At 46.3% G+C, this 9,580-nt stretch overlaps 2 pseudogenes; one reads left to right on the top strand and one right to left on the bottom strand.

Annotated features, from left to right (window-relative positions):
• The first annotated feature begins 1,449 nt into the window (after window positions 1-1,449).
• On the top strand, window positions 1,450-1,977 carry LOC111548278 (annotated as a pseudogene).
• Window positions 1,978-7,657: 5,680 nt separating this feature from the next.
• Window positions 7,658-8,124, bottom strand: LOC111548279 (annotated as a pseudogene).
• Window positions 8,125-9,580: the final 1,456 nt, after the last annotated feature.

Here is a 9,580-nt window from a genome sequence, read left to right as displayed (position 1 = left end):
GCGATCAGTTACTGGGCAGCCCACTTACAAGATTCAGAAAGTGTAAAAGACTGTCAAAAGTCATGAAACAATGCTCTGAACCACGTTACTAGAAAATTATTAAATGAGTGAGGAAAAGAGCAAAGTAGTGAGAACAGGACAGGATGGTAGCACCTGGTTAAATGATGAAGAAACAGGAGCAAAGTAGGGAGGCAACTTCCTCAAAGACGCACCTTACATCACTGGTAGAACTGGAACCCAGTTTCCTTACTCCCAAGCCAACTCTCTTTCAACTTCAATGCACACCTTCCTCTTTCCTCTACAGCCCCACTTGTATTCCTCTACAATTCCTTACCTGCCCCAGCAACTCACCCAGCCGCCATTCTCCTTGGGGGAGGATTAGTAGCTTACAGATTTAGTCACAAGCTGACTCAGTTTAAATTGTGTTTCTAAGGTGGGGTTGGGGTTGGGGGTGGGGATCTCGATCTGCTTTCTACTTTTTTTTTTTTGGAGACAGTCTCACTCTGTCACCCAGACTGGAGTGCAGTGGCACAATCTCGGCTCACTGCAACCTCCGCCTCCTGGGTTCAAGAGATTCTCGTGCCTCAGCCTCCCAAGTAGCTGAGATTATAGGTGCCTGCCGCCATGCCCGGCTGATTTTTATATTTTTAATAGAGAGAGGGTTTCACTGTTGGCCAGGCTAGTCTCACACTCCTGACCTCAAGTGATCTGCCTGCCTCAGCCTCCCAAACTGCTGGGATTACAGATGTGAGCCACCTCATGCAGTTTTGATCTGCTTCCTACTGGATATGACAATTTGTGCTTCTATTCTGAGGCCTTTGAATTGCACTCCAAATACCCTTAGGGCAGAGATGTTAAGTGAGAAGCAGGCACTATTTGATAATGGGCCAGGACATTCCTATAGAATTTCAAAAACCATTTATATGCCAATTCACCTGTGGCCAGCAGAGAAGAAGGTATGCAAAGAGAAGAGAAAGAAGGATGCAATGTCCACGCATGCTAAAGATAGGTAAGTATGACAGGTCTGATACACATACATGCATTCCAAAGTATCCCACACTTGAGGCTCCAGAAGATGGATAACTCCCATAGATGGCTTTTGATGAAGAGCCCTTATTTTTACAAGAAGTTATAATTGTGGCTTCCATTCTCACAGCTGGTATCTCCAACAGTCACATGAGGATGGAGAGTCTCTTCCTTGTACAGAGCAAACAGCACAGCCCCTGGAGCTCACTGGCATGGGTTGTCCAGCTCCCCACTGAAGGCTGGGAACTTTTGAGTGTTAATTCAGTATTTTAGGCCAATATCTGGGTTTATTTTTCCCAACATAGAAATATGAAGGAGCTTCAGCAATTTAACTTCTGGGAATTTATCCAATGAAGGGGTTAAGAATTTATGCAAGCTCTTCCTGTTCTAAGAGCTTCGGGAGCCGTGGCTTACAGTGCAGACATGGCCAAGTACAAGAACCATACCACACATGACCAGTTCCAAAAATGGCACAGAAATGGGGGTGGACCCCAAGTTCCTGAGGAACATGCCCTTTGCCAAGAAGCACAACAAGAAGGGCCTAAAGAAGATGCAGGCCAACAGTGCCAAGACCATGAGTGCACGTGCCAAGGCTCTCAAGACCCTCATAAAGCCCAAAGAGGTTAAGCCCAAGATCCCAAAGGGTGTCAGCCGCAAGCTCAGTCGGTTGCCTACATTGGCCACCCCAAGCTTGGGAAGCATGCTTGTGCCTGCATTGCCAAGGCGCTCAGGCTGTGCCGGGCAGAGGCCAAGGCCAAGGATCAAACCAAGGCCCAGGCTGCAACTCCAGCTTCAGTTCCAGCTCAGGCTCCCAAAGGTGCCCAGGCCCCCTACAAAGGCTTCAGAGTAGAGATCTCTGTCCGCCAACTTGAGGACAGAAGGACTAATGTGACCCCCCTGGGCTGCCGTCTGCAGGGGGCTGGTGTCTTCCTGTGCCATTTGTACAAATAAACCTGAGGCACGAAAAAAAAAAAAAGAATTTATGCAAAGATTTAGCTGCATTGATGTTCATTACAACAATTATAATTGAGAAAAAGTTGCAACAACCTAAGTGTCCAACAACAGGGAACTGGCTAAATCAACTTAGTACTTCAGGTGGTAGGAAAATATGCAGCCATTAAATGATGCTGGCAAATGTATCTATGGCCACAGAAAATGTTAGGTAAAAGAGGAGAAATAAAGCACAAAGCCATACTACAGGATGGACCCATTTTTGTTTGAAAAAAGTACATTAGTGTGTGTATCATATGTGTTATATATACTCAAATATATTACAGATATACATATATATATATATTTACCTAGGAGGGTGTACTAATAATCTAAAGTGGCATTAATAGTGATGTTTAAGAGAGATTATGAGTACTTTAACATTTATTAGTATTTTCTGATTTTTCTGTAATGAGAAGTAATACTTTTTTTTTTTTTTAAATGAAGTCTTGCTTTGTAGCCCAGGCTGGAGTGCAGTGGTTCGATCTCAGCTCACTACAACCTTTGCCTCTCAGGTTCAAGAGATTCTCTCCTCTTGAGTAGCTGGGATTACACGTATGCACCACCACCTCTGGCTAATTTTTTGTTTTATTAATAGAGATGGGCTTTCACCACGTTGGCCAGGCTGGTCTCGAATTCCTGACCTCACGTGATGCACCTACCTCAACCTCCCAAAATGCTGGGATTACAGGCATGAACCACTGTGCCCGTGGAGCAGTGGTACTTTTTAATAAGAAAAAGCAATAAAAGAAACTTTATCTTGAAAAAGACAGATCCTTGCCTATGATCATTGAAGTTCAATCAGGCTCAAGAATTCTATAAGGAAACAATAATCCCTATAGAACAGGGGTGGGTGGGAGGAGAGCAGGAGGCCACCTCCTGCTGAGAGACCTGGAGAAGGAATCATTTCCCTTCTGCTTTGGCCGGTGCGCTCCACGTAAATATCCTCTCCACCCAGGTCTTGCTCTGTCCTGGACTTACTCATCACTAGCTTATTACTGGCCTTATTTTGACTCACTGTTCAAACATCACTGAAAAGGAATTTCTTTTTGACCACAGCATCCACATGAAGAATTCTGCTAAAACTCCATTTTAACTGAATTTTGGCACACAGATGACTTAAATTAGCTACACTGGCCTGGGAAGAAGCCCTCAAATCCCCAACACCCGGAGCAATTGCTAATGGTAGGCTGGATCAGCTGGTGGATAAACCCCATCTCCTGTCCCCACCCTCCCCCAGCCTCTCCACCCACAAAGCCCAGGCAGCAATTTGTGAGATGTTTCCCTCTCTTCTTGAATTTCCATCATGAACTGGTTACTGTGGTTCACGCCTGACATGCCTCTGTCTCTGTTCAAGAGGTTAAAAGTAGAGAAACTTGTTGCTTCAGAGGCCACAGAGAGATTTAGGATGAGAGCGAGCTGTGGGTGAACTGTGAGATCTCGTGTAACCGCCCACCCTGGGCGTTTGGGGATAGCCTCCATTCCCTCATCGTCTCCTCTGAATGGTGATTTTCCTGTTTATCCTTCTTCTCAGTCACCCTCGAGGAAAGCTCTCCCACCCCCTCTCCATTGTTAAAGAACTTCTGCGTGGGCTTCAACATTCTCTTGGCTGGCCCCTTGGGAGGGCCTTGATACGCTCTTATTTTTTCCTTGTATGTTTAAGGCCCCCTGGGACCCTCTTGACCCTTGTGGGCTGGTTACATTTGGCTCAAGCCTGAACTCCATCGCCTGGGACCAGAGGCAGAGTAGGGGTGGTGGGAATGAGGTGGGGAGGGTTTTCCTACATTCTTAAAGATAATATAATAACATCGTGGCTAAGATGGAAATATGCTAGAGGAAGCAAGATTGTGGGAAAGATGGAGGAAAGCAGCTCCCACCACCCCACCAACCGATGGTGAGGACTCTGCTGCCCCAAACCCTGCCAAGACTGAGCCACGCCTAATTGTGGCCTAGACTGTGGATGTGTGCCTACCCACCAAGAGGAAAGCCAGAACATGCCTGCATGGATAGAAGGGATTCCCTCTTAGTTGAGCGGTGAAGGGCTGTGGGAGAGCAGGGAACCGTGACACACCATGTGTCTCTTCCCAAAGGGGAGAAGCCCCTGTGAACCTACCTCAGGGGTCTGCTTGATGAGGCCAACCCTATCCTACTCTTTGTCCTTCATTGGAGAGCATTTGTCAAGCATCCACCATACGTCAGGTCCAAGGTTCCATGCTAACTGGGGAAAGTGAGGTGATCAAGCAGCTTATCTAAGGCTTATCCTCCAGCCCAGTTGGTAGAAGAGCTGGAAGACAATAGTGGCTCTCACTCCAGAGCCCTCACACTTCACCTCTATGCCAGATGTTTGAATGAAGGGAAGATCTCCTATGTGTTTCCCAGGCTTTGTCCAGGCTGCCTGCAACGTCTGCCTGTGGGATCTGACTTCCCAGTCTGGGTGCTCTGCTTCCCAGGCTGGGATCAGCCAGCCTACAGAGCAAGCAGAGCACCCTAAGAGTCTCTAGTGGGGTTGCCCGCCTGGTTGACTCCTGGTCTCAGCAGACTCCTGCTGGTGGTGCGCAGGCTGGGTATTTGTGTGGACAAGTGAGTGTTCACCTCCAGTTCTCAGGACAAACAGTGCCACACCAGCTGGCTGGGATGTTTGGAACTGGTGTTTCCACTCAACAGCACAACCCAGATTTAGGTTCCCAAAACTTTCTAAGCAGCCACCCCCTTGGATCTTTAATCCTTCCTCCTATGTCCTTCCTGCCACCTGTAGTCTAAATTTAGTGACAAGCACAGCAGAGCACCTTCCGCCTGGGCTACTTTGGCAGGTCATGGAGCCACTAATAAGTGTGTACATGTTCCATCTCTTCAGGGCCACCCATGCCGGTGAAGAGCTTCTGGGGAGCCCCACGATTATCTTCCTGATAGGGTCTCCTGCCCTGTGAGTTTGCTTTTTTCTGTTCTTTTTTTTTTTGAGATGGAGTCTCGCTCTGTTGCCCAGGCTGGAATGCAGTGGCAAGATCTCGGCTCACTGCAACTTCTCCCTCATGGGTTCAAGGGATTCTCCTGTCTCAGACTCCCTAGTAGCCGGGATTACAGGCGTGCACCACCACACCCACCTAATTTTTGCATTTTTAGTGGAGACGGGGTTTTGCCATGTTAGCCAGGCTGTTCTCAAGCTCCTGAGCTCAGGTGATTCGCCTGCCTCGGCCTCCAAAAGTGCTGGGATTACAAGCAGGAGCCACTGCACCTGGCCAGTATTTTTGTTTTGATAACAATAAAAGTCTGTTAATAAAAATATTAGATGAATATAAGCAAGAGAGAATCCCAGCATCCGGAAATACCACTGTTAACATTTTGGTCTATTTCTTTTTTCTATCAATTTTGTTTGTTTATGGAATTGAAATCGCAAGATACAATCAATTTTGTTTGCCTGCTTGTTTGTTTTTTTGAGAAGGAGTCTTGCTTTTGTCACCCAGGCTGGAGCACAATGGTGCAATCTCAGCTCACTGCAACCTTCGCCTCCCAGGTTCAAGCGATTCTCCTGCCTCAGCCTCCTGTGTAGCTGGGATTACAGGCATGGGCCACCATGCCCAGCTAATTTTGTATTTTTAGTAGAGATGGGGTTTCACCATGTTGGCCAGGCTGGTCTTGAACTCTTGACCTCAGGTGATCTGCCCGCCTCGGCCTCCCAAAGTGCTGGGATTACAGGCGTGAGCCACTGCACCCAGCCTAATTTTGTATCTCATATTCTTGACTTATCATTTTTCGAAATAAGTGGTCTTCAGGTCTCTGTTTCAAACTGTTGAACACCATTTGTTAACACAATATTTCATCGTTTCAACATGCCATGACTTCTTCACCATTCCTCTGTTCTGCAAGTGTAGGTTGCTTCCAGTTTTGTAGTTATACAACTCAGTGATGAGCATCCTCAGGCCTAAATCTGTAATGACATTTATAATTACTTTCTTAAGATTGATTTCTGGAAGTAAGATTATAAGATAAAAAGCTACGAACATTTTTAAGCATTGTGATCTTTCATGCCAAAATATTTTTCGAAAGAGGCATCATCTTAGATGATTTCCTCCCAGCAGTGCAGGGAGTGAATAGGCAGCATTTCTTATGTGAGTGAAATCAGGTTCAAAAAGAAAAAGAAGGAAGGAAGGAAGGAAGGAAGGAGAAAGAAAGAGAAAGAAAGAAAGAGAAAGAAAGAAAGAAGGAAAGGAAGGAAGGAAGGAAGGAAAGAAAGAGAAAGAAAGAGAGAGAAAGAAAGAAAGAGAAAGAAAGAAAGAAGGAAAGGAAGGAAGGAAGGAAGGAAGGAAGGAAGGAAGGAAGGAAGGAAGGAAGGAAGGAAGGAAGGCAGGAAGGAAGGAAGGCAGGCAGGAAGGAAGGAAGGAAGGAAGGAAGGAAGGAAGGAAGGAAGGAAGGAGGGAAGGAAGGAAGGAAGGAAAGAAAGAAAGATAGATCAGGTTCACCGGCAAATTTTAGCCTAAAGGGACAGGTCAAAAAGGGAGAAAGTGAAGCTTCACTTCTTGCAGAGAAACAACTTTTACGAAAGGGTTATGGAAATGACAGCCTATTGAGACTTATTCCACATCAAATGAGGAAGCCATCTCTTCCTCTGCTCGCCTCCCTAGGCAAATCCTCTATCCACTTCTAGAACACAGGGCTAGAGCAGTGGCACCAGCCAGCTCCTTGGGAACAGATGGCTCTGCTCATCATAGTCATCATCCAAAAGGTAGAAACATACTAGTAGGAAGAGACCTTAAAGATTCTTTGGTCCAATCCCTCCCTTTATCAGATCAAAGTCTACCAGAATGCGGTGACTTATTCAAGAAGTGATTGACTGCTGGTTTATGGCATTCCATATCTCCATTCACATTTGATGACAAATAAAAACAGTTGGACTTGATTTGAAGGCACAATCCTTTTATGCATGATTCCTTGTACACATGTGTTCTTGTATTCATGTTTCCCTTAAGATTTGAGGGTGTGGCTGATGTCACACAGGTGTCTACAGCGCTTAGAAGATTAAAAATCTGATTTAATAGGTTTCAGAGTGTCCTGGCTGATTGGTATGCATTACTAGGGTGAATCGTTTCTCATGTCTTTGCTAATTTTCTGGATGCTCTCAAAGGAAGTTAATTAACCTGAGGCCTTCATCCAGCTGTGCTCCAATTCAGCTGATCTTGAGGTATCAAGACCTGTCAGGGAGAGAATTATAACATGTAGGTATGAAGCTTTCTCCTTTCATATACACTGGGACACTTGAAATGGGTTGAATCTCAGACATATCCTTGCTGTTAAAAACTTAATCATCATTCAAAGCTGAGTTCAAATCCCGTCCTTTGCAGGGGAAAAAAAAAATCTATTGAACCACCTAGGCTAAAATGTTCACTTTGTTTTCTAAATTCTAGCTGTCTATGCCAGTGGTTTGAACAAACTCTATTTGAGCATGATGGTTTTTAACTTCAAAAAAATGATCACAGAACCTGCATAATAATTGTTCTTTTAGCATCTATGTATGTACGTATATGTATATATTTTTCCTGCCTCACGTTTATTCATGCAAATAGCACAGGAGGGCACCAGCCCCAAGTAGACAGCAGCCCAGAGGTCACACCAGTCCTTCTGTACTCATTCTGGCAGACACAGGCCTCTACTCGGGAGCCTTCGTGGGTGCCTGAGCACCTCTGGGACCCTGAGCTGGAGCCAGAACTGAGGCTGGAGCTGAAGCCATGGTCTGAGCCTTGTTTTGAGCCTTGGCCTTTGGTCAGCAGAGCCTGAGACTCCTGGCAATGTGGGCATCAGCACACTTTCCAAGCTTGGGGTGGGCACTGCAGGCAAGTTGGTGGGGCTTGCAGATGACACCCTTTGCGATCTTGGGCTTAACCTCCTTGGGTTTTACGAGGGCCTCAATAGCCTTGGCTCTCGCACACATGGCCTTGGCTTTGCTGGCCTGCATCTTCTCAGGCCCTCTTGCTGTGCTTCGAAACACATGTTCCTCAGGAACTTGAGGTCCACCCCCTTAAGAGATTCATATGTTTGTGATCAGGGTTTCTTGATGCCACTTTTTTACCATTTGGGGGACTGGTTGTGTGTGGTATGGTTCATGGAATTGGCCATGTCGGCATTATAACTCACAGCTTTAAAGCTCCTGGGACGGGAAGAGTAGCATCTGTCTTAAGGTTCACAATGAACAAAGGATAGCATGAAATCCTAGGCTTTTATGAGACTATATATTTTGCCAATCACAACATATATTTGAAAAATAAGTACAATAGTCCCCCCATTATCTGTGGCAGACACATTCCAGGACCCTTCATGGATGCCTGAAACCTTGGATAAACCCAATTGCCATCAGTTGAAACATGTTCTGTACATGTCTTCCACCCACAAAAATTAATGCCTTTTCCATCTTAACTAGGCACTTACCACACACTGTGGCAGTAACTTTTGCAGTTTGAGGTGTGACAGCAAAACTAGGACAAACTCCTTATCATAGCTTTTTTCTTTTTTTTTCTTTATTTTTTTTTTTAGACAGAGTCTTTTTTTTTTTTTTGAGGCGGAGTCTCGCTCTGTCGCCTGGGCTGGAGTACTGTGGCTAGATCTCAGCTCACTGCAAGCTCCGCCTCCTGGGTTTACGCCATTCTCCTGCCTCAGCCTCCCAAGTAGCTGGGACTACAGGGGCCCGCCACCTCGCCCGGCTAGTTTTTTGTATTTTTTAGTAGAGACGGGGTTTCACTGTGTTAGCCAGGATGGTCTCCATCTCCTGACCTCGTGATCCGCCCATCTCGGCCTCCCAAAGTGCTGGGATTACAGGCTTGAGCCACCGCGCCCAGCCTAGACAGAGTCTTGATCTGTCACCCAGGCTGGGGTAAGAGGCACAATCTGGGCTCACTGCAGCCTCCACATCCAAGGTTCAAGCGATTCTCCTGCCTCTGCCTCCTGAGCAGCTGGGATTACAGGTATGCACCACCACACCCAGCTAAATTTGTTTGTATTTTTAGTAGAGATAGGGTTTTGCCATTTTGGCCAGGCTAGTCTCGAACTCCTGGCCTTAAGTGATCCACCTGCTTTGGCCTCCCAAAATGCTGGTATTACAGATGTGTGCCACCATTCCTGGCCTTTATCATAGATTTAAACAACCTCCTCACGCGATATCTTTTCTTTCCTTATTAAGTGGAGAACTTTTATCTTTTCGCTCAAAGGAACACTTGATGGCTTCTCTTTGGCATACCCAAATTGCCAGCACCACTACTCTTTATGCTTTGGGGCCATTAAGTGCAGTAAGGCCTCACTTAACATCATCAGTAGGTTCTCCGAAACTAGGACTTTAGGCTGGGTGCCATGGCTTACGCCTGTAATCTCAGCACTTCGGGAGGACGAGGCGGGTGGATCACCTGAGGTCGGGAGTTCAAGACCAGCCTGGCCAACATGGAGAAACCCCTTCTCTACTAAAAATACAAAATTACAGGCATGGTGGTGCATGCCTATAATCCCAGCTACTCGGGGGGCTGAGGCAGGAGAATCGCTTGAACCCGGGAGGCGGAGGTTGTGGTGAGCTGAGATTGTGTCACTG

This window comes from Piliocolobus tephrosceles, chromosome 6, assembly GCF_002776525.5.
Source record: "Piliocolobus tephrosceles isolate RC106 chromosome 6, ASM277652v3, whole genome shotgun sequence".
NCBI lineage: Eukaryota > Metazoa > Chordata > Mammalia > Primates > Cercopithecidae > Piliocolobus > Piliocolobus tephrosceles.
This window is presented reverse-complemented; position numbering and strand designations above follow the sequence as displayed.